This window comes from Pelobates fuscus, chromosome 1 (genome assembly GCF_036172605.1).
Source record: "Pelobates fuscus isolate aPelFus1 chromosome 1, aPelFus1.pri, whole genome shotgun sequence".
Classification (NCBI taxonomy): Eukaryota; Metazoa; Chordata; class Amphibia; order Anura; family Pelobatidae; genus Pelobates; species Pelobates fuscus.
Window position 1 is genome coordinate 478,023,257 of NC_086317.1, and position 25,096 is coordinate 478,048,352.

The 25,096-nt window shown below is 38.2% G+C and overlaps 1 protein-coding gene across 2 annotated transcripts in view; it reads right to left on the bottom strand.

The window, feature by feature from the left end:
- The window catches only part of WNT11 (Wnt family member 11), a 66,243-nt gene extending 53,420 nt beyond the window's left edge, over positions 1 to 12,823 (bottom strand). The window contains exon 1 of one of the 2 annotated variants that reach the window (XM_063444992.1): positions 12,804 to 12,823. The gene's annotated coding sequence lies outside the window, so the exon portion shown is untranslated. Of the gene's footprint in view, positions 1 to 9,351; positions 9,545 to 12,803 lie in introns of those variants that run through there. The other variant, XM_063444991.1, reaches the window with a different exon arrangement.
- Between the last annotated feature and the right edge of the window lie 12,273 nt (positions 12,824 to 25,096).

Genomic DNA, 25,096 nt, shown 5'->3' on the forward strand with positions numbered 1-25,096 from the left:
CGGCCGTTTATTTTGCCTCAATTATTTTCTATTTCATTAAGATGCTTATTTACTGTTTTACAAATATGCTTATGCTACAGAAGATGCTTGTTTTTCCGTGATGACCAGAGCTGGAAGCTCAGAGGGCCCATCACAGTAAAAGAGTGCAACTGGTGAAGAATTTGGTCAAATTCGGTCCTGGGTGAGACATCCAATTTTTACATCATTACTTTATCTAAATTACAAATTGTGGTCAAATAAATGTTGATAGAATCCAAAGGCACAACTGCCTGCAGTACATCCTCTAACAATCCCTATTGTCTATGTTTACAGTGAGTTTAGAAAATTGTAATTTGTATTATTTTCTTGATACATTGGGTACAAATCACATAGTTTTAATTAATTGTTTAGCTTCTTGTGGCATATGTCTTCTTTACACTTTTTTTTCCTTATTGGTTTCAATTGGCTTTTTCTACCCGCATGCATTGTTATAGAAAAGAAGGCTACCAAACATTGATAGAAAACACATATACTCAATACTGCAGTAAGGTCCTAGTTGACAGTGGGGGATATAAGCTCTGGAGATGTTGACTTCAGAGTTGAATCAATCCAGAATTCTATGAGACTGTCCATCTAATTGAATTGAACTTAATTAACTCGCTTGAAGGGGATATGTGGTTTACAAGACTGCTTTAAGTTTAGATTATTGTTGGGTTTTTGACACACAAGTTTGATGTGAACAAACCTTTCAAGGAATGTGGTTTGAATTAAGTCATTAAGTCATTCCAAGTTGGCAGTCACTAGTGTAATTCATTTGATAGCCGATTATGACAAAACAAGACCTACTTCTGTCCACTTGAACATACGGCACATTACACCTCTGATTGCACGTCTTGCGGACAGCGTGTTTTGGAGCAGCCAATCAACATCAAGAATGCAATCATTCGGGTGATAGCAAAATGTAAAAAAAAATTATATTCTTATCTGAAAACTTCATTCTTTGCCTTGTGATTTAGTCCATGAGAAATAACACTTGAGAAATATTTCTCTCCCTACCAGAGATGGTATCTTTCTCTCTTCCAAAATCATACAAGTGTTGGTCATCCAAGTGGTGGAGAGGAAGGAGACAAAACAGAAAGCTAGAAGGCAAAATCTTACAACAAAACATGTGGGGTTTGTGCGCTGTCAGCACACAGAACATAATAAATGTACTATACAATAAATACCTGTAAATGTGTTCATACCTGCTTGGATATCAATTATTGAAAGAACCTTATAAACCAGCAGAGAAGCAGTAAATCCCCAACAAGTGGGAAATGTATAGAGGTGTCATGAGTAACTGTAACATAAAACAGAGGTATCAACAGCAGCCAAGATACTATGGCATTACCGTAGAAAAGAGTAGCACCTAGTTCTACTCAAAATGTTCATTATAGTGGTGAAACTAACCTAGTAAGACTCATATTATCTAGTAATTAGCGGATCTATCATGGCGTCATACAGTAAAAAGGGAAACTAGCTATCATGTCTAATTATTTCTGTTATGTCATAGAACTGAAACATACGAGAAGTATGAATATTCCTGATTCTTATCCGATGAACACTAGCAAGAAGACATCCCTGCATTAAAGTAACCGCAAAGCAAATGACAGCCAGTGTTACATGATTACTTCCATGTTAAGAACTAGGACGAATGTCAACATTAATCGCTCAACGGAGGAAATGTATCAAAGTCTCAAGTTTTGAAAAATGTCACAACGATGTGAAAGGGGAGGGAGTCATTAATAGAACATTCCCGCTGGTTACCCGTGTTTCCTGGGTGACTGCGCCACTTTTAGTACTTTTTAAAATTTCTCAGAACACAACACTGATAAATGTAGGAAACGGAGCTGGATGGTGTTAGACAAGCAATAGGACAGGACACGGTTACATGGTTTCCTGTCACGCAATTTTATAGTAATATGTTTTAGCATTTTAATACTTTTTTTTACTACTTGTAAATCCTAATGTAAATTGCAAAAAGTGGCAAAAAATGCCTTTGGTAACAGCCTGTTGTTTAACGCAAAGTAAGCACGTTTCCCTCCCATGAGAAAGGCTATGGAAAGAGAAGAAAGAAGCCAATTGGAGATGATATCAGAGCTCATTGAGCTTTTCTCTTGGTATAAAAGGTGGAACATGCCAGAGGTTATCAAACATTGCGGTGCCAACACATGTACATCTGTAAGCCGTCTCTGCCCCTGTCGCCATGCATTGTGCCCAGTTTCCAATTAAAAGCACTTTGGGTTCCTGCTGCTGTCTGTAAGACTTCCAGTTATTCAGTTCAGCATGTGCTGCAAAGGTTGTACAAATCCCAATATATTCATCTCAGAGGGACTTGTAACATTAATGGTTTCATTCCAGATTCATGGATCATGTGATCATCAATCCTTCAACAGGAGAAAGTATAACGCACAATATAAAAACCAATTCCCAGTTATGATGGCACTTAATACTAACATTCACAAAAAATCAATAGCTAATCTCCTGAGCCGCAGAAGAAATCAGTCTGGGCCTTAAGGTCCTGCACTGAGCAAGCCCTCCTCAAGTCAACAGGGAAATCATAAGGTCTCTTGGCCCTGCACTTTGTTGAAGGCTCTTTCTCTGTACCAATATCAGGTACAGACCACATTAAGAGAGTTGTGAACTCCTCTCAGCACTCATGTGTGATTTAGAGTGCCACAGCATGCGTTGTGAACTATTAACTATGTGCCAGAACCACGAGATTGCTTTAAAGAGGTCTTAATATTGGTACAGACAATGGAGCTCCACCATGGATAGAAACATAGAATGTGACGGCAGATAAGAACTATTCGGCCCATCTAGTCTGCCCAATTTTCTAAATACTTTCATTAGTCCCTGGCCTTATCTTATAGTTAGGATAGCCTTATGCCTATCCCACACATGCTTAAACTCCCTCACTGTGTTAACCTCTACCACTTCAGCTGGAAGGCTATTCCATGCATCCACTACCCTCTCAGTAAAGTAATACTTCCTGATATTAGTCTTAAATTAGAGGGACAAAGATTTAAAATAAGTCCTCTTGTTGTGGTAGTTTTTCTTCCTTTAAATATAGTCTCCTCCTTTACTGTGTTGATTCCCTTTATGTATTTAAATGTCTATCATATCCCCCCGTCTCGTCTTTCCTCCAAGCTATACATGTTAAGATCCTTTAACCTTTGCTTGTAAAGCCACTGGATCTTCATGGATCCACTGAACTGCCATGGATCCACTGAACCACCAAGGATCCACTGGACCACCAAGGATCCACTGGACCCTCAACAAAGGTAAGCAGGAGGGGAGGAGCATACATTCACACAACATTCACACTCCCCCCCACACACATATAATTCAGTCACCACACAGACACAGTCCCCATACAGTTCTCATCCTCCTCCACAAAACACACACACACACAACATCCAGTCAAAACACATCTCTCACAGAAACAGACCCCAAGACTCTAGAAGGGCGCACCAATCCAGCCCCCTAGGCAACCTTACTCCTGCACTGCTAATCACTGTGCAACATACAAATAATCTACAAAAAGCAGAAACAAGTAATTTTTGTAATGTTCTTATTGGTAAATACATGCTGTACACCAGTGTTTGGATTTTTTTTTACATTAATTATGCTAATTTTGCTGCTGTGATGAGCTATTGATTTTTGTGAATTTTTGTGGTGGGTGACATTAAATCTGCTCATGGATAGAACTTGAGACAACAAAGCCCTTTCAATAGATTATAATATATAAACTGAAATGTTTATAGCCAAATCTAAGTTTAACTTGCAGTAATACATCTTGGGGACCCTGGAAGCTCAACCCTAACTTACTCCCAGCCTCTTGCTTAATTGGCCTCCGGATAAGTGGGGTAACTGGACTTCTTCTTAGCCAATAATCCCTTCCAACATTTCAAAGGGCCAACGAATGATACATTAATTTTAGGGGTTGTAGTAGGATGGGTGTGAGGGGTACTATGAAGGGCCTTCATGACCTACTGATAATGGAAAACTTAATTTAGAACCATAACAAAAGTATCTCACATTAATTACATTGCGGTGTGCTTTATTTCTGTGAAGCTCTGTTATACACTCAGACACAGATAGAAAAAGGGACAGGGGGGCTTTAGGCTCTATGAGAGACTATTTTTACTAAACAGGGACACTTGAGAGGTATGCATTGGTTTAGCCCATCATATTGAATTCCGCAATGTGAATATTCTTCACCAAGATTATTTTCGATGCCTATATAGTATTTGGAAAAGATGCGTTTTGCTAAATCGACTTGCTAAAACATCATCATAAATCAAAGTCAATTCACTTTTCTTTGGAATAAGACAGTATTTACAGTACACCTTTCTCCTAACAGAGGAACAGGGCAAGACTGATATAAGGATTAAATAACTGCCGCTACAATCACAAGCACAACAATGATGCTCGTCGTCTGCATTCCAAAGTTTGATCCCACACATTAAATTGTAACCATTTATATATGCAAGAATGTCTGCAGAATTATATGACTTAGCTCCCCAAGACTGAAAAATGCAGGGGGAGGGGGGGGGGGAGGAGGGGATGGGAGAGAACAATCTTAAAATATAAATCTTTTTAAGAATGAATATAATGAATATAGAAGAATGAATGGATTTAGTGCAGGAACAGAAATTAAATCATCTGCACAGAGCGACCAAGAACAGGAATGGCAGAGGGTTTATTCATTATGCAATGAGTTGTGGCGAGTTGACAGCCGTCATAAAATTTAGGCCAGTATAGCCAGGTTGGATAAAATCTTAAACTCAGTGGCTGATTAAAAAAAAAAAAAAAAAAAAAGAAAAGAAAAAAGGATTCTGGAGAACTTCAAAAATAGCTTCTAAAAATTCTGTTCTTTATTATTATAATGTGTTACAAATATAAGACATATACATGGGGAAGTCTCGGAAGTTGTATACGTCACCCTTACACAGTTCTCCCACTCATACAAATAGACATCTTCCACTCAAGTAGGAGAAGTCTGGTTTCTTTTTTTTTTTTTTTTTTTTTTTTAACAACTTCTAATTTTTATGACTTGCCCATTTTTGTCAATATTTAGCAAGTCAACTGGCAACTCTCTTTATCTACTCTCACTATTTAACAAACTCCACATCTCTGGGGAACCCGATATCCGGAGATATGTCAAAATGTCAGGCTATTCAATAATGTTGCAACTTGGAGGAATTCAAGAGGAATTTCAAATGTTCGGCCATAATTGCCAAATTCTTAGCTATTCTCACACTTTAGCTAATTTTAATGAAAATGTAAAATTCACGTAGAATGTTCAGCAATTCAAACCTGACAATCTATGCTGAAACAGAACTGTTAAAAATATTAAAATCCAAAAAAATTCTTACAAGTGTGTTATATTCATTTCTCATTTCTACGAACATATTTATTAAAATCAGGAGCTAAGGTTGAAAGTCACGTTGAATTCCCAACAAGTCACACTTTAGTACATAAACCATATTTACTAAAAATGCAATTACAAATTTTAAACTAAAATTTAAAAAAAAAAACATGAAGAATTCTTCTACCACAGTTGGTTTGGCCTAAACGTATAATTTCTCTTTGGATTCACTAATATTAAGTACCAACAAGTCACACAGAACAGCCTTGTATATCAGCAAATAGTGTTAGTTGGTATTATTTTTTTTACTTAAATCAAAAAGATTTTAAGGCAAAAACTGTAGCTACAGTAACTATAGTTACTATAAATGTCGCTTTCTTTCTTTGTCCTGGGCCCCATTCATTTCACTCAATAATTTTTGATTGTTTGACGGAGGACAGTATTCCACGAGTAGGGTGTGTGAGTGAAGGAGTGGGGGGGGGGAGGAAAGGGGTGTAATTAATTTCAAATATTTTGAAGCACGCTAATGATAGCAGTCTTAAGAGTTTAACTGACATAGCATGGAAGGATACCAAATAATACAAACCCCATGTGACAAAAGAAAATACAGGACTGATTGAGACACAGCACACTGCGTTATAGTGAATGAAACTTGGTAACTAAACAAAAACCCCTGTCTTCAGGGCATGCCGTTAAAAAGAATATCCTCCAAGCATTTTTTGGGATGAGATAATGCCTTAACCCTCCGAGAGCCTGGGTAGGGTGTGCAGTGTATCGGAACACCATGGATCGCATTTCTCTCCCTGCTCCGCAAAGAGTTAAATAGACAAACCGAGAGTTGGGTATGAGAATCATTGGTATACTGACCAAAGGATGGGACCGGTTTGTTAACTAAACTGGCTGACAGCGTCTGTGCTGTTTATACAAGCAGATGCGTTGTCTGTTGTTCTACCTGCTTAAGATTAACAATTTTGTTTTGTACACACTGGGATCTTGTCTGCTCTCTTTCTTCTAAGGGATTATGTTTGCCATTTATGCTTAAGCAGTCGACCCATTAGATGCACTGTTTTAAGAGCTCTGCTGAAAAGATTTAATCTCTAGATATTCTCCTGCGTGGATTATCGGAGCTAAAGTGGTACAGTTGCTCCTTAGCAGAGTCACTTCTATAGACCATTAATGTACTCAGAGCTATTTTGGGAATTTTATCTGTGACAAAGCCCTTTGCAGCAAATGTACTTGGAAGCTCAGGGGTTTAAGGCTGTTAGCACAGTTGTGGTGTGGTTAGATGCCTCACATAGACTTTCATTATGGCGACTTTCTTTTTTAATTAGTGCTAAATTACAGAGAACTGGTATTCTTGCCTACGCACATATGTTCTTAAAAGAGACAGGATCTGTTCACTCAGTTGAGACTACTGGTCACTTTGGAATCAAATTGTTGTAGGTCAAAATTGCAGGATTAGAAAGACAAATCGAAAGTTTACAAATGGCCATATTTTTTACCTTTGCGATTTTAGTCAACATTTTGCAATTCGGTTCCCAAGTCGCCAGTAAAGTTGCTTTTTAGTGAACAGACCCCAATGCATTTGGGGCTTATTCAATTAACAGCAAGTTAAGTCAATTTTGAAACATGGCAAAGGTTAAAAAAAAAATTGCAGATTTCATATTTCCCAACCTGTTTCTTTTAGTCTAAATTTTGAAATTCAGTTCTATTCAGTAATGAAACCACTTTACAATGCTGGAGCATATTCTATTAGTGAATACAGAGTATCATAGCGGCTTGTCTCTGGAATGCCGGGGAAGCAATGTACCTTGAAGGGTTAAATAGAAATTAGGAGATCAAAACAAGTCTGATTTCACAAACCTCCTTCCCATGCAAGAGTGAGGCAGGCCGCATCTGTGTTACAAAGACTTCTGTATTCACTACAAGCAGCATCCAAAGCTTTGGAACAAGGCTCTACTTTAAAGTCCGTTTGATTAAAGTAATTGTGTGTCTGGCATTAATAATATGAGGGTTTTTTTTTTTTAGAAGGGGTGAGGATTCGGGTCACAGTTCAAGCAGGTATCAAGTGCATTTCTACTTTCCCTTACAGAAAGCTAAAAAATCTCCCTACAGGTTTTCCTTTATATGACGGGGGCTGTGCATACCTGCGGCAGGGACCCAGCGTTGCCCCCAAGAGCAAGGGGGGGGGGAGGGAAAGGGGTGAATTAGGAAAACAGCCTCTAACATAGGCCTTACAGAGCAAGGCACCCCGTCATCTTCCTCACCCTGCAACCTTAATTACGTCTGACAATATATACACTCATATATATATATTTACACTAATAAAACCGAATTTTATTTACTATATATGTATTATACAGAGCTACGGAATTTGTTGGCGCTTTATAAATAATACAAATATATCTATATGTATACAAACACACACGCATACATATACTCATCATGTATTTGCCGGTTTATTTAAATCCATATATTTTATATACACTCACAGAATACTAAATATTATATATCCAAAAACACACACATGCATATTTACATAAACACAAACACAAATATATCCGTATACACGAGTTAAAAATGTTGATCCTGATTTAAAGTCCAAAATATAGTTTTAAATTAAGATCAGACTAAGATCAGATTAAAAGTGACACTGTTTTTTTTATAGAATCTATAATTGAGAATATTGCGGAACATCTATCGCATATCACCTGTGACAAAACAAAGGTCTACATTTTTTGGAAATGCGTGAGTACACATTATATCGCTAGAACTGACATATCATTATTATTATTTTATTATTTATATAGCACCATCAGATTCAGTAGCGCTGCACAATGGGATGTAGAAAAGTATTTACCTTCAAACATATACATATACATCACAGTAGTATTCTTCAGCGTAACGTGACAAATTATATACAAAGGCTCTGACACATCGCTGTGTCTGTCTTATTACTGGATCTATATATGTGATTACATTTTTTTATTTTAGATATTTGAATTGATTTTTATTTATTACATGTTCTAGTATTAATGAGTTATTATTTGCTGCGCCATTAAAACATGTATTTGGAATGTCTCATTTATTTCCCATTTAGTAAATAGCTTTATTGTGGATCCCTCCCCCCCTCCCCCTTACAATAAATAGCCCCCTGTTTCGTGCAGCTGCAAGCTTCACATCTAAATGTCACTTTTTGCTTTTCCTCCCCATTTTCTCAGAAAAGTCCCACTTTTTTCACAGTCTCAGCAGTTCCGAACTTCCCTCATTTATTTAGCAACAACTGCCCATCCCTTTTAATCATTACCTTCCTTGGCATTCTGTGCATTGTCCCCAGGCTATTGTCCTGTTGCCATTATCTGCTCTTTTCTTTCTCTAATTTGTCATTTCCCAAGGCTCTAATGCCAACACTTTCCCTGCTCCCTAATTAATTGAAGTCATTAAATCAAACCTGGCCACTGCTAATTAGCCAACTACCTGACTGGGACAGAGCGAAACCTGCAACATGACAGTAAAACAGCTACAAAGTTTACAGAAAAGTTAACATGTAAACAAACACACAGCGTAAACATAAACAACAAGATCAGGTGACAAATAACAATTTATTGTAATAAAACACGATTTCACAGAGGAGAATACATTAAGTATAAATGTATCAATTCAATAGCAAAACACAAAACAAAACTGACATAATCACCAATCAAAAAAACACAAAACAAATCCCCCCCCCCCCCCCCCCAACCCCTTTTTTGTGGGTGGCATAAAGGGGTTAGCAGGACATTAAGAGGTTAAATGAACTGGCTTTGTAGAGTGGATCATGCAGATAGAATGTAAAGATATGTTAATGTACTTTGTTGCACTAATTAGTCCTTTTAGTGGGTGATTGTCCTTTCTGTATTCAGGTATTGACTATCCCCCCTCCCCAATAAAAGGTCTGTGCCTGCTGCTGAATTGCTTACCATGTTGTGATAGGTCCCAGGCAACTTCTCCAATGATTGAGACAGTTTTACTTTTCCCTTCCAGGCTGGCTCTGGATACAGTGTAGCTTTCAGTCCCCCTTCTCCTTTCAATCCCAGTCTTCTTATTAGGTCAGATTGTGTTGATAAAAATCCATGAACCAGGACTGTTAGACTGCAGGAGGAGAGCCCAATGTGTGTGCAGAGAGCAGGGGCATTGAGTGTGCAGAGAGCAGGGGCATTGAGTGTGCTAGGAAGGTAGAAGCTCTGTAGGTCTGCCTGTGACTACACTTCCCAACATGTGATGTTCTCTTAGAAGACACTGCCGGCTAGAGGCTGCCTTGTCTCTCTGTGCTTCAACAACCTGCTTATATTGGCTCTCTCAAGGCTTTGATCTCACAAGTGATGTCAGACACTATTAGCATAACAAAGGAGCCAGGAATTACTGCTTCAAGCAGGACAAATGAGTGTTTGATCTATTCATTGGCTGTATCTCAGATATATGTCCTCCCTCATCACCTCCTGCCACCAAGACAGAGGAGAACTGACTTAGCAGCAGGTCAGGTAAACTCTGCTATGGGAGTCTGTGCTGGGCTGGGGTGGGGTGGGCTTATAGGAGGCCACTAGTAGTGTGTGCATGTATGTGTGTGAGTGTGTTTAACCCTTGCAGTGACACCAGCGATGCTAACACCTCTGCATCTGGAACCAGATTTTTTTTTTTTTTAACTACTTTTTAGACTTTTTGAACACCCAGAGCTTCCCCATCCCTCCCCACACTGTTTATGAATGAATGGCGTGAGATTAGATACGAAGTTTTTTTGTTTAACTTTTTTTCTTTTTTAATAAAAAAATCTAATTAGAAAAAAATAAGATGTGTGGTTTTCCAATTAACATGTGGCCGAAGGGGTTAAATCCGTCTGGTTTCGGGATGAACATATAGAGTCAATATGTTTGAAACTTTTAAGCGATTTATTGCTTGCACTGATTTAGCCATTCCTGTACAGTTATTGATTGAGCATTGATTTGTAATTAAGTTCTCTAGAATTTACTATTGAAACAAATTCTTTTTTTGTTTGTTAGTTTTGTTGGACTTAACTCGTTAAGTGCTGGAATTGGTCAGAAAATTGGTTGGTTTGGGCGAAAAATATTTTCATATCAGAGACAAATTCAACAACCGGAGAAATGAATCATTGGACAGGAGAGCGAACACTTTCCAATATGGTAAAACTGTACTATTTGAGGCAACTAAGAATAATCACTAACTACAACATGTGCGGTTAAATAGAAAGTGGACTATTTAACCCCTGCTGCGACTAGAAATATCACCGAGATAATTCACTGACTGCGTTAACTCACAGTTCAATAAAACGAATCCCTAACAGCAGACAAACTCAGTTTTTTCTCATAAGGAAACATTTATGGACAAACACGGCGCCACCAAGAAGAGACCCGGAGTTGGGTGATAGAATTACTAGTTCTTACTGGCTATTACAATGTGTGCACCTGATACCAACACCCATACGAGAGCTTGCGCGATGCAGCAAGTCAAAGGATACTCCACTGCTCTCTTGGCTACAATGTGGGACATACATTGTTTTTTTATATCTGTTTTGGTTTTGGTTTGTTTTTTATGCGTCACTCATTTAAACAGTGATTTGGCAACCACAGCGCCACCTGTCCTTCATATATTCTAACGAAAAATTATTAACTGCTGTGAGCAAGTTCAATTTATCTGTTTAAAGGATTGAATCGTGCACAGAAAATATCAAATTGTTTAGCCAAGGACAAAACATTTAGCATTCGCTAATTTTTGATTGCGTTCTGGGGTATCGATGTTGCCCAAGTCAAAAGCACTCAGTTTAGAAAACTTCAAAGCTGAAGGTGAGGTTGACTCTCTCAAAGACTTAGAACTGCACAAGTTCAACAGGTACCGGAGACGGGTACAAACTCATTGGCTATATGAATATTGTAAACAAATAAATGACATAAAAAAAAAACAATCAGCAAATGTACATTGTCCACAAAATCAACATATAAATATGGAAATTATAAAAATACAAAGTTATAAAATAATAAAATAAAAAAAATAAATTTAAAAAGTATTTACCAATTTAGAAATGTTGGCCAAAAGAGAACGTCTGCAGGAAATTAGCAAATATATTTACTGAGTAATTAAAACAACATTTATAGTAAATTATTATATCTTTGAAAACTTTATGATTGTAGATTTACCGTCTAAAAACCTCTAATAAATAATTATTGCTGTCAATGAAATTAAAATGAATGAAATAAATTCAGACAGGGCATGTGCCCATCGAGAGTAGTGTAGGAACAAGCTTGATTGATATAAAAAGAGTTATTTACTAAAAAGTTTATTTACTAAACCAGAAATGATGTAGAACTGAGATTTCAATTTGTAAGGTAAGAGAGCCAAACTGGACTTTTTTCTAAATCGGAAAAGTTCAGTATGTTTTCATATTGCCTGTTTCGTCCTAGAATGTCAAATTCGCTGGTAACCTAATAAATTATGTCCTATGAATATTTAAAGAGTGAATTGTTGAAATTATAGAGAAGGGCTAAATAGGTCATTTTAAAATAGTGAAATATATAAAATATAGAAACTTGCATTTTAATTAATATTCGAGAAATGTGTTATTTTAGATCATCCACACAAGTTTCATGAATAATACAATTTTCTCAGTCCAAATAATAAATCTTGAATCACTGAAAAAAACACTGTATATTAATGATAAAAACACCAATAATTAAAAGGCAGGTTGATACAACGGGTAAACTTGGGGCCAAATGGTTAAGATTGGTGGAACCGCTTTAGAAACCAATACAGAACGTTGCGCTAGAATTTCTTCTGTTGCAAACCGCCTCCTGAACATTTCATGTGTTTTTAGAAATGAATTTAGTTGTTGAACCCTCACTTTGTCTGCTTACACCTCTTAGCGTGCTAAGATCATAATCCTGAAATGGGTAACCCCTTTAGGAGACCGAGGAGTGTATGGCAAGCTGCAAAGACTGACAGCGTTACTTACCAAAGTCCGAATTCAAAGTGATTTCAAAGTGAATTTCAAATTTGAGGCCGGAGTAGCTAATCAGAAATCATGGCTGACTCAGAGAATGTTTCCAGTCCCGCTGTTTTAACCTTAAATTTAAAATTTACTTTGAATTATCGAGTTAGTGAATAGTGTTAAACATTTACACACAGGGTTATTCGCTAAGGCAACAGTTGCACATTTTAGGGGAAAATAAATAAACTAAAAAAATATATATAATTCTGCAACTCATATATTTTCCGATATAATCGGATATTTGGCAATCTTGGTTTAAAAATGACCAATTTCCTGGTGGACTCCCGATAATTTACAATTTAGAGAATAACCCTGAATAACATACACTGTAACATCACTTATATTTTCAGTTGTCCATCAAGTCTCAGAACATACCTGATTTTCTTTGTGACTTCACCATCTCCTGAAAGATAGGAAACAAATGATTTGACTCATGGATTCTTCATTTAGTTCTGACCTTTGTATCTTCAGAGAGGCAATAAAACGCAGTGTTTCATACTATAATTACAAGTTAATGATTTTCTGTTTGCATATGAATAGCTTACCGGTTTATGGTATTAAATGGTAAAATATCTTTACTCGTTTGTTTTTTTTCCCAGCAGAGAGATTGTGTATCAGAAGGTCTGAATCCAGGGGTCACTACTCTATTCATGTCCAAAATATGATTGGGAAGAAGGATCCCAAATGGTGCCGGTTTCGTGTTAACACCTTCACAGTCAGAAACAACTGTGACATTAACTAATCCTTTTGATGTTGACAAAATTAGAGGGAAAGCAAAGCCTTATTGTTCTCAGGAGGAGGAAATGAGTGGGCCAGTTGTAGAGGGAATCTTTAAATTAGGGGTTGTTGAATACCTGACCACCAGCTGTTAGCAGACTACAACTCCCATAAACCTTTGACGCCCCCAAAACTCAGCATGATCGTCAAAGGCTCAAGGGATTTGCAGTCTGTCAACAGCTGGAGATTCAATATTGAATGATCAGTGATTTAAAAGGACAGCACTTACGGCTAATACCTGGCAGTTATATGTTGTAGACTTAAAAAGAAAATATTCTCCACTTTGAAAAACAAGAAACATATTATAATAAGTTAAAAAGTCCCAGTTATTCTATATATATATATATCTGCGCATGCGTGTCTGATGGGTTATCCATCTACAGCTGAACTTTAGGTAATATTATCCCCAAATAACCCAATACTCTCCATCCAGCCACCTATCGGTCATCCACGGCACTCGGGATACTTGCGCATGTATAGATTGTTTACTCTAGAAGTGGTAGAATTGTAGCAGATCTCAGTATGTGCTGATTCAACTCCTACACAAGTAATTCATAAGGAGATCCGAAACACCATGACCACTGTAGCGCACTAAAGTGCACGTTCCTTCGGCCTTTTCTCACATTATTTGGTTTAATTCTTACCTAGGTCTAACAGGGAAGTTTGACTTTAACTGTTTGCTGACGAGCGTGCCGGGTTGACAGGGACCCAGATAAGTGTCCCACCGTTAGAAAATAGGCTACATACCATAGGGCAGTAATCAATTCCTGAGCACACGGATCCATTAATGCGATCAGACTTTATTAGAGCGACGTTTCGCATGCAAGTGCCGCGCATGTTCCTATGTTCCCCAATTCTCCTCTATGAGTAGCATTGGATGGCCTGTCACCCTGGAGGCACGTCTCCCGGCTGTCGCAAACTAAGGAAGAGATTGCAGCATCGCAGTGCTGGAGCAAAGCTGAGTCATATGGTTTGTCTGTTTTTGTTGTTTTTTTAATTTTATTATTTTACAAGGGAGGGGAAGACATAATTGATAGGGGGCAACATGACTGTAGAATTAGGAACACAGATATATACATTCCTAATGCTACAGTGTTCATTTAACCCCTTCCCGACCTCGGACATACCAACAAATATATATTAAGTTCAAAATACATTTAGAATGACGTTATAAATACATATATGTATCTATCTATCTTTCTATATATCTATCTATCTATCTATCTATCTATCCATCTTGCTATCTAGCTAGATCTTTAACATGTGTTATCAATTGAGTTCTTTCAGATTGTAGACTCAAGTGAGCAATCTGTCTCCTGTCTATTCCAATATGTTACTTGTGTATATACTTTCTCCATTATAGATTACCGCAAAATTCTACAGCCGCACTAGAGATGCCATCCAGGATAAAGATATAAAAATTGATACAAAAAAACTTTACAAAAGGAAATGTTTCAGTAAAACAATGTTACTATATTTATATGCTTTATTAATAGTCTGTGAGATAGGTCGTTTGGTTAATGCACTAACTGAAAAACATGACATTATTACAATAAAGTGTAATCATTCTAGCTGAGATTATTAATCAGTAACACAATTTATAAAATCTTGTTCAGCATAGAAATCATAAAACAGCAATAGAGAATTAAGATAAAAATGCCAGGTCTGTAATTTTTTTTTATCTATATTGTATTGAGGATTATTAATGAACTCTGTATAAAATCACCCCGGCATCGTAGAAGCCACAACAAAGCATTGCTTTATACTCAAACCATCTGTCCCTCAAGGAGTCATTGAAGTTATATTGAGTTATAAGCCATTCCTGGGGTTATTTAAAGACGTATTTGCAAATTATGATTTTTTTTTTTTAAATTGTATTCCTTATGTTTTGCTTTAAAATGTCATCCAGAGATCTTTTACATTTATCAGATGTTCACAAGTTGCGAAAGAATATATGCTAAAGGTTAATCCTTGTGTATTCATTTTTATCTATAGTAGACGAAATATTCTGTAATGGCTACTGTGTTAAATGAAGTCTTAGCAGTCACGTTTTAACAGGTAAGCTGAAAATGGGAGTGACATTTTATTGGTAGAGATATATGGAATGGTTATTTAAAAAAAAAAAGTCCAACCTTTGGCTGACACTTTTAAAATGTACTTTAAAAAATGTAATAAAAACTATATTCTAAAACCATCTTATATGAAGAATTATCTACTGCAGGTTTTCTGAGGATACGGTGGTCACCCATCATCCTGGAAGAGTCAACAAACGTGGTTGCTGCGGCTTAGACATAGCTATGGACAATTGGACATGAATCTAATTTTAAAACAATAAACAAAAAAATAAAAGTTAAACTAAAAATAAAGCACTTCTGTTTGACCAATACCATTCTTTGCTAAGGCAGGTCAACTGCAGGTTTCCAGAAGGTCAGAATCCACCAGAATAGTGAGACTATGATTGAATATGTAGATTGACCATAACTAAAACTGGCGGCTGGTGGTTTCCAGCACACAAAAAAATCATAATTTAGTGCCATCATTCTCAAACAAGTATCCGTTGCAGGTTTCCTTAAATAACTGGACTTTCAAAGATAGAGAAAAAGCATTTTAATGGTGTCTCATTTTCTGAGAAATCACACAGCTTACACAATCTAAGATAAAGCTGCAACTGTTATAGTAACACAAAATAATGGAATTAAACACATCCTGTTGGCTCTGATTTTCAACCACTAGACTCTCGAACATCCCTCACACTGAGCACTTATACATTATTACTAATGCCGCTCCAAAATTCAACTGTATTCTCCCAGTACGTATTTATCCAAGGACTGTCCTGTATAAAATATGTGATTATTCATAATATCCTTTAACTTAGGTGTATTGCGTCTACTCTCCTGGTTGGTCACCTGCAGTGAGATTGCCATGAGATTGCCGAGGACCCATTCAGATCATTCGGATTGAAGCTATGTTTCCAAAATTCTGCCCTCTCGTATGTTATGGTAACTCCCAACAATTTGCTTTCTCGACTTTTTAAACTTTTATCTACGTTCGTTCCATATACGATGGCAATACATCATTAATTGTCATCCAGTTACCTGAAAGAGAAGCCCAATGGCTTCTCGGTTTATTGCCCTCTCCCTGTGACAAATTAATGGGCAGTTGGCCTCCACCATGATCTTTCGTTCTAACCCATGACAAAGCATGATACTTCAGGAACTCGTAATGCTTTTTTATTCATACGGATACTACTCCATTGATTATTAAATTAAACACAATGATAAATAGTTCTACTTTCCTCCGAGTTCCCCGATAGCTCAGTTTACTGTAACAGGTGATTTCTGCCCTATTTACCCTGTGGACATTGTAAGCTCAGACTGAACATGATTTGATAACAGCCTGAAACGTGATCTAAAAAGAGATGTTTTTTTTTATTCCATAATAAATTCAGTTTTTAAAGAATTTTCTTTGCAGCAGACCTTCAAACTTAGAGTAGCAAAAAACAAAAACAAAAACAAAGGAAGTACGAGACTTTTCTTTTGGAAACGATTATACATCTGTTACATGGACAAAAAATGATCTACATCCAAAAATGCTGACTAGGGCCCAGAAGAAACAACAGATGAAAAAAAAACAGACAGGTTTAATACACTGCATCGAATATTCTCTGAAAATTTGATGTAAAAATGTCATCAAGATACACATCTCCATAGGTCCCATTCTTTATACTCATATATACTGATATTTATTATTATTATTATTATTATGATATTTATAGAGCACCGTCAAATTCCGTAGCCCTTTACAATGGGTGGATGAACAAACATGTAGTTGTAACCAGACAAGTTGGACACACAGGGACAGAGGGGTTGAGGGCCCTGCTCAATGAGCTTACATGCTAGAGGGAGTGGGGTAAAATGGCACAAAAGGTAAGGATAGTTTTAGACTAGTGACAGTTGCAAGAGAGGAATCAGACGGGAGCTATTAACAGTTTAATTGATACGCTTTTATGAAGAAGTGGGTTTTTAACGATTTTTTGAAGGAGTGCAGACTGGGTGAGCATCTAACGGAGGAGGGAAGCGAGTTCCACAGGAACGGTGCAGCCCTCGAGAAATCTTGAAGGCGAGCATCAGAGGTGGGAGTACAGAAGATAGACATAAGTCTTCAGCAGATCGTAAGGGCCTAGACGGGACATACTTGTGTATAAGGGAGGATAGATAGGTGGGAGCAGCATTATGTAGAGATTTGAAAGCAAGAACCAGAATTTTAAATTGAGCTCTATATTTTATAGGAAGCCAATGTAGGGACTGACAGAAGGGTGAGGCATGGGAGGTGCGGGCGGACAGGAAGATGAGCCTAGCCGCCGCATTCATTATGGACTGTAACGGCGCCAGTTGGGAGCACGTAAGACCACTGAGAAGCGGATTACAGTAGTCGAGGCTAGAAAGGACAGTGGAATGGACCAACACCTTAGTCGCATCTGGCGTTAAGTAGGGGCGGATGCGTGCAATGTGAGATGGAAATGACAGGATTTGGCGATAGATTGAACATGAGGCGTGAAGGAGAGGTCGGAGTCAAAGAGAACACCTAGGCAGCAAGCCTGAGTGGTGGAGCTAATGGTAGCATCTACTTCTAAACAACCAGTAATACACAGTTATTAATGACCAGCATAAACAATTCATAATAACTGACTGTCATATACAGGACAAACATCTTATAAAGATTGAAGTCTGATTACAGGGCACATTATTTGTTTCTTTATTACAGCAGGTCCGTACAAAATGCCCTGGGATTTGTGTTAAACCATGTATGTTGATCTCTCTAGGAAAGCAATGCTCGGCTAACCTCCAATTTGTGGTGGGGAGAATGGAGAACATTAAGTGTTGAAGCAACAAGAGTGACCATACAGTTGAGATAATTCCATGAAACAAACCATAAAATATATACATTTAGTTCATAAATCATATATAAATTTAGTTCATAAATAAAGTGATAAAAAGTATATTTATATATGTATATGATATATGTATTAAATTATTACATTATGAATTTTATTATTATATTGCGTAGATTGGGACTTTGTTTGAGCGGGGCCAACCTCACCTATTGCTTTTGTTAATATTTGTAGGACAAATATTCCTATTCAATAACCGTAAAGCGGTGTAGAATATGTTGGCGCTATATAAATGTGCATTTATTCATTCCGAGCAGCGGAAACAAAAGAAATGCCTTTTAATTCATAAATGGACGAATTGATGCGTCCGAGAAGACTTACTACCACTACTCAGAGAGATCTTGGATCGATTCATTCGTAAATGGATTAAACAGCATTACATTCAATAAATGTACTTGTCTATTAAATGCTAATAATAATATTTTTTTTTACTGATGAAGAGGAAGATAAACAACGTAAACCAATTTAATTTCTGAGATTGTCACCAGGAAGTGAATGTCATACAGTAAAGTAGGCTCTACATTTACGCACAATAGTGACAATGGTAACTCGGACACTACACACATAAAGCAAGAGAAACAAAACAGACCCGATTTACATTGTTTTCAAGTTACATCATCTTTTACAAAATCCTAAAGTTATGTAACGTTTGTGAGAGCCGCATCCACTGGAATAATGGTCTTGAATTAACTCTACCTGTAAATGACTTAAGGAGCTGAAAGGCTTCCTGCCAAAGACATGTCTCCGTAGCTAAAAAGTTAAATACTGTGGGATGACATCATGGACACAAATCATAATGTGGGGAAATGTTGGACAGACTTCACAGTTGTTGTAGCATTAAAATAAGATAAAGACATAAATGGAGGAAGCGTCACAATCCGTTTTTCCAAGAAGACAACACTAATCTCTTTGAGTCGAGCTATGATTTACAGATTAGTACAGACGGCTGGAGTGATAGTCATGGTCTGGGATTCAAGGTACCACAGAATACAGCTCACATCAGATGTGGGAAGAGGTAATTCGGGAAATTGTCTTTACTAGTGAATGAGTTATAGATATACGGAATATCCTTCTGGAAGAATTGGTGGACTGGAAGAAGGCTTTGGCCAGATTCATTCCTGCTCTAAGCAGAGACAAAATCAAGGATGATCCATGTACTGTTGGATAGGTAATGCAGGCAGGTTATTACGGCCAATTACCCTTTAACATATATTTTTGCCTAACATTGCCTAACATGGTAGCATTTCAAACGTAGAACAGATTCATGTGAAGTATTCATTGGACTGACACATTTTCAAAACTCAGAAATAAAGACAGCCGATTGACCCAAAATGATCACACATTTCATCTGTAAAAGATTAGCTGTCACGTGTGAAGAACTGTATTTTATGCAAAGTTGATCTGTCCAGGTGATTCCGAATGAGAGAAAGGGAAGGTATACTTACTTGAATCTCCTCGTCACCAACACAGCCATTTTCCTCTTCATCTTCGGTATTTGACAGAATGATGCTGATACCCATCTCCTGTCCTGATTGATGGCTCATGTAAAATGTCAAGAAGAAGCTAAACAATTGGTTCAGACAAAATCTCACTGTCTGCTTGTAGGTTTCAACCAATCCGAATGATGGAATGAGATTCAGCTATGGTCAGTGCCCAGAAAACAACAGATGGGGATAAATTAATGGCCGCCCCATGATATACAATGCAGGCTTCTCGGGAAAATAAAAGTGCAAACAGGCAGATTTATTTAATAACCCATAAATTATGGAGAAATGGAATTAAAATGTTTAGGTCCAAATAGATGAACTGGAAAATGTACCCACTATTGTTGCTATTTTTGTCTAAAATTTGCCAAACTATTGTAGTTTGTTTTAGTGAATAGACCCCAGACATGCCCCGTGGCTTTCAAATATACTTTTGTTCTTGACTTTTTATTTAATTAATTTTTTTCGCTAGGATTGAGGATAAAGGATACAAAGTATAAAGTGAGCAAACATGTTCATACATAATACAGCAAACATATAATCACAAAGCAATAGTTTTTAGTCAGGAAAAACAAGATAGAAAAACAAAAGAACTGATCTCCTGGTCGATGGGAGTTACGAGTATCAGGGAAACGAAAAATTTAATTTGTGGAGAACTTCAATTGGTACCTTCACTCTTTCCTAATGCCTTTCTATTTATTATAAAATGAATTGCCATAAACGCTGGCTTGGCACGAAAGTGTAAAGGCACAAAGAGAAAAAATGAAAAAGAAATAAAAAAAACACCAAATTAGAACTATTAATAAAAATATACAAGTAACTGCATTCTATTCCAACAGAAAACGCAAAACAAGACTTACAAACACATTTCATAATAGTAACAGCACAACAGTAACAGCATGGGGAGGGGGATAAATACAAAAAAAGTAAAATTAAAAGGAGTGTGGGCATGTAAGCAAATGGTTAAGGATCACTTTAGCGTTAGGAATGCAAAGCTGTATCCATAACGCTATAGTGTCCAAGTCTACAGCTTTGTAGGATGCACCCCTCCTCCCTCGTTTGATGATTAAACTTTTTTACCTTGCCTTTTTTCAGGCTCCCTCAGTGCTGGCTAAGTCTTCTCTTCCTGCGACATGGTGGATGGTGGAATCCAATGGACATGCACAACAAGCTTCCCCAGAGGAGAGCATTGGATCAATCCTTTCCTATTGGGAACGTAGAAGATGTTAGACTTGCTCAGGCACTGTGTGAGGACGTCCAATGTCAGATAGTGGAGTAAAACTCTGCTAGGGACCTGGAAGTGAACTGGAGTTAACCCTGCAGTGTAATCATTGCATTGAAGTGGTCCCGGAGCCTATCGTGTCCCTTTAAGGATAGGAGGAAAGTTTAGAATGTTAATTTTGAATAAAGAAAAGCAAAATCAGAATCTAAATGAAGGATTACGATTCCTTTAAGCAGTGGGATCTCGAAGGAGTCACAGCATTGCCGGGCAGTTTAAACACTAGTCGAGATTATGGCATTCCTTTCCACAGAGGCATGTTCTGCAGCTTAATCCCTTTATCAGTATATTTGTAAAGCACTTAATGATTTTATACCACGTTATCGTTCTTTCCGCATTAACGTCACTATCAGCTTTATGTGTCATTATTCACACCAGTTATAAAAGGCCAGGCCTTGTGTTATATACAAACCAGTGCATCACTTGGCTTTAATTCAACCTAGAATTTGGGCAGACAATTTAAAACAATTAATAACTATCAATCGTTGCAGTTATGATTATGTGCTAAAATGCATTTTTTGTATCTGACCTTACTATGTAATAAACACCCAATAAAAGTATTTAAATATCTGGATTAAAGGGGAACCATTGAGTAAAACATTGAAAATCACCTCTAACTTGTGCTTTTTTTAAGGTGGTGCACAGTTTTATTTTAAATGAATTAGCAAATTATGTCATGACAGACAGGGCAAACATTAACATAAAGAGTTAAATAGGAATATTGTTTCATGTCTCATCCTCTCTGTCTGCTCTCTCTGTGATGACTGCCAGGTAGAGATGTCCCGAACAGTTCGCTGGCGAATAGTTCCTGGCGAACATAGCTTGTTCGCGTTCGCCACAGATGGTGAACATATGCGATGTTCGGTCCGCCCCCTATTCGTCATCATTAAGTAAACTTTGACCCTGTACCTCACAGTCAGCAGACACATTCAGACACATTCCAGCCAATCAGCAGCAGACCCTCACTACCAGACCCTCCCACCTCCTGGACAGCATCCATTTTAGATTCATTCGGAAGCTGCATTCTTTTTTTTTATTATTATTACAGCAGTGTGTTATATTTGAGCATGCTAGGCTGAACGTGCGTATATCATGGCTACCGTGTTTCTCCGAAAATAAGACCGGGTCTTATATTAATTTTAGTCACACAAAACACACTAGGGCTTATTTTCAGGGTAGGGCTTATTTATTTACGGTACCGGTATGTACATTGAACCCCCCCTTTAATTAATCCACCCCCCCTTTAATTAATCCACCCCCTTTAATAAATCCACCCCCTCTAATTAATCCACCCCCCCTTTAATTAATCCACCCCCCTCTTTAATAAATCCACCCCCTCTAATTAATCCACCCCCTTTAATTAATCCACCACGCCTTTAATTAATCCACCCCCTTTAATTAATCCACCCCCTTTAATTAATTCACCCCCTTTAATTACTCCACCACCCCTTTAATGTATCCACCCTCCCTTTAATTAATCCACCCCCTCTTTAATAAATCCACTCCCTCTAATTAATCCACCCCCTCTAATTAATTCACCCCCTTTAATTAATTCACACCCCCTCTAATTAATCCACACACACCCTCTAATTAATCCACCACCCCTTTAATTAATCCACCACGCCTTTAATTAATCCACCCCCTTTAATTAATCCATCCCCTTTAATTAATTCACCCCCTTTAATTAATCCACCACCCCTTTAATTTATCCACCCTCCCTTTAATTAATCCACCCCCCTCTTTAATAAATCCACCCCCTCTAATTAATCCACCCCCTCTAATTAATTCACCCCCTTTAATTAATTCACACCCCCTCTAATTAATCCACACACACCCTCTAATTAATCCACCCCCCCCTCTAATTAATCCACACACCCCCTCTAATTAATCCACACCCCCATCTAATTAATCCACACACCCCCTCTAATTAATCCACACACCCCCCTCTAATTAATCCACACACACCCTCTAATTAATCCACACACCCCCTCTAATTAATCCACACCCCCCTCTAATTAATCCACACACCCCCTCTAATTAATCCACACCCCCATCTAATTAATCCACACACCCCCTCTAATTAATCCACACACCCCCCTCTAATTAATCCACACACACCCTCTAATTAATCCACCCCCCCTCTAATTAATCCACACACCCCCTCTAATTAATCCACACCCCCATCTAATTAATCCACACACCCCCTCTAATTAATCCACACACCCCCTCTAATTAATCCACACACACCCTCTAATTAATCCACACACCCCCTCTAATTAATCCACACCCCCTCTAATTAATCCACACACCCCCTCTAATTAATCCACACACCCCCTCTAATTAATCCACACCCCCTCTAGTTAATCCACCACCCCTTTAATTAATCCACCACCCCTTTAATTAATTCACCCCCCCTTTAATTAATTCACCCCCTTTAATTAATTCACCCCCTTTAATTAATTCACCCCCCCCCTTAATTAATTAAGTCCTAGACATAAAATACCGGTATCTACTCACAGTTCAAAGAGTCCGACCACTGGGTGCCTCACCGCCCGGAATGGATCCTTCAGCTGAAGATCCGTGATGGCAGACTGACGGTGCTGCGCACGTCGTCATCACGCTGCGCGATGCCGCGGCCCGCAACGCTCCTCCCCCTCCTCCTCATAGAAGAAGGAAGTCCCGCCGGGCCGCAAAGGTAAAATGCCTAGGTCTTATTTTCGGGGTAGGGCTTATATTGCAGCCCACCCCGAAAATTTGGCTAGGGCTTATTTTCAGGGTAGGTCTTATTTTCGGGGAAACACGGTAGTTGCAGTGAGGGTATGAGTATATAGCAGTACATTGTTGTGAAAGATGGCTGTCATGTTTAGGGTGTAGCTTGCACGTTATCAACTGTGTATTTATAAGTGTGATTCGCCCCTAGAGATGAGACTAGTGAATAACATAATACATGAACGGTTAAGGTAAAGGCATGTAAGGAACTACGACAATAAACTCTTTAGGAGGTGAAATAATGACATGTTTAAACGCTTGCTACTTTACGATTAGTTAATGTGCAGAGAGCAGTTCATGTGATCAAAGGCATGGTGTGGAGGATTGGCTATAGTGGGATATGCTTGGCAGGCTGCTGTTTACTGCTTGTGCTCATCCGATCCCTTCTGGGCGCCAGGTGCAGACCCTGGGAGTCCCTGATACCTGGAACAACAAAGACAAGTCTCTGGCTGAGTTCCGGGTTCGCGGCTTGAGGTGGTGGAGCTTGTTTTGTCGGGTGGTCGGATCTGTCCCGGTGGTGCTTCACGTCCGGTGCGGGATTGTGGTGGCTTAAGGTAGGGGCGAGTGCTTGACGTGGGGCAGGCTCTGCATTTCTGTTTGTGCCTCCGGTCCCGTCTTCGACGCCTTTTGCGTTGGTGGATTTTAATGGGGACTGCTTCGCTTAGCTGTGGTGGAGCTTGTTGGGGCTGAGGTGGAGCTTGTTGGGGCTTCCTGCTTGTTATTTGCTTCCAAAATTGATTAAAGAGTCTCTCCAGCTTAGACTCAATATCCTGCCATGTTCTGCTGGTACCAGGAGGACACGCGGCTGCCGCCATATTGGGAGAGTCGCAGATGAGTATGTCAGCCTGGGCGGCTGTGCTCTGTGCGTCCATTAGCTCCAGACATATATACATACATACACATAAATACATAATGACATAATGGCATACATACACATACATACTGATATACATACATACATACAGACATACACACACACAGATAGATATATACATACACAGATACATACAGACATACACACACATACAGACATACATGCATACTGACAGATATATACATACATACACACATACACACACACAGACATACATGCATACTGACAGATATATACATACATACACACATACATACTGACATACATATATACACACACACAGACATACATACATACATATATACATACTGACAAACACACACACATACAGATAGACACATAAAGACATACATACTGACATACACACAGACATACACAAACAGACATACATACAGACACACACACAGACATACACACACACAGACATACAGACATACAAACACACAGACATACATACTGACATACAAACACACAGACATACATACTGACATACACACACAGAAATACACACTGACATACACACACACAGACATA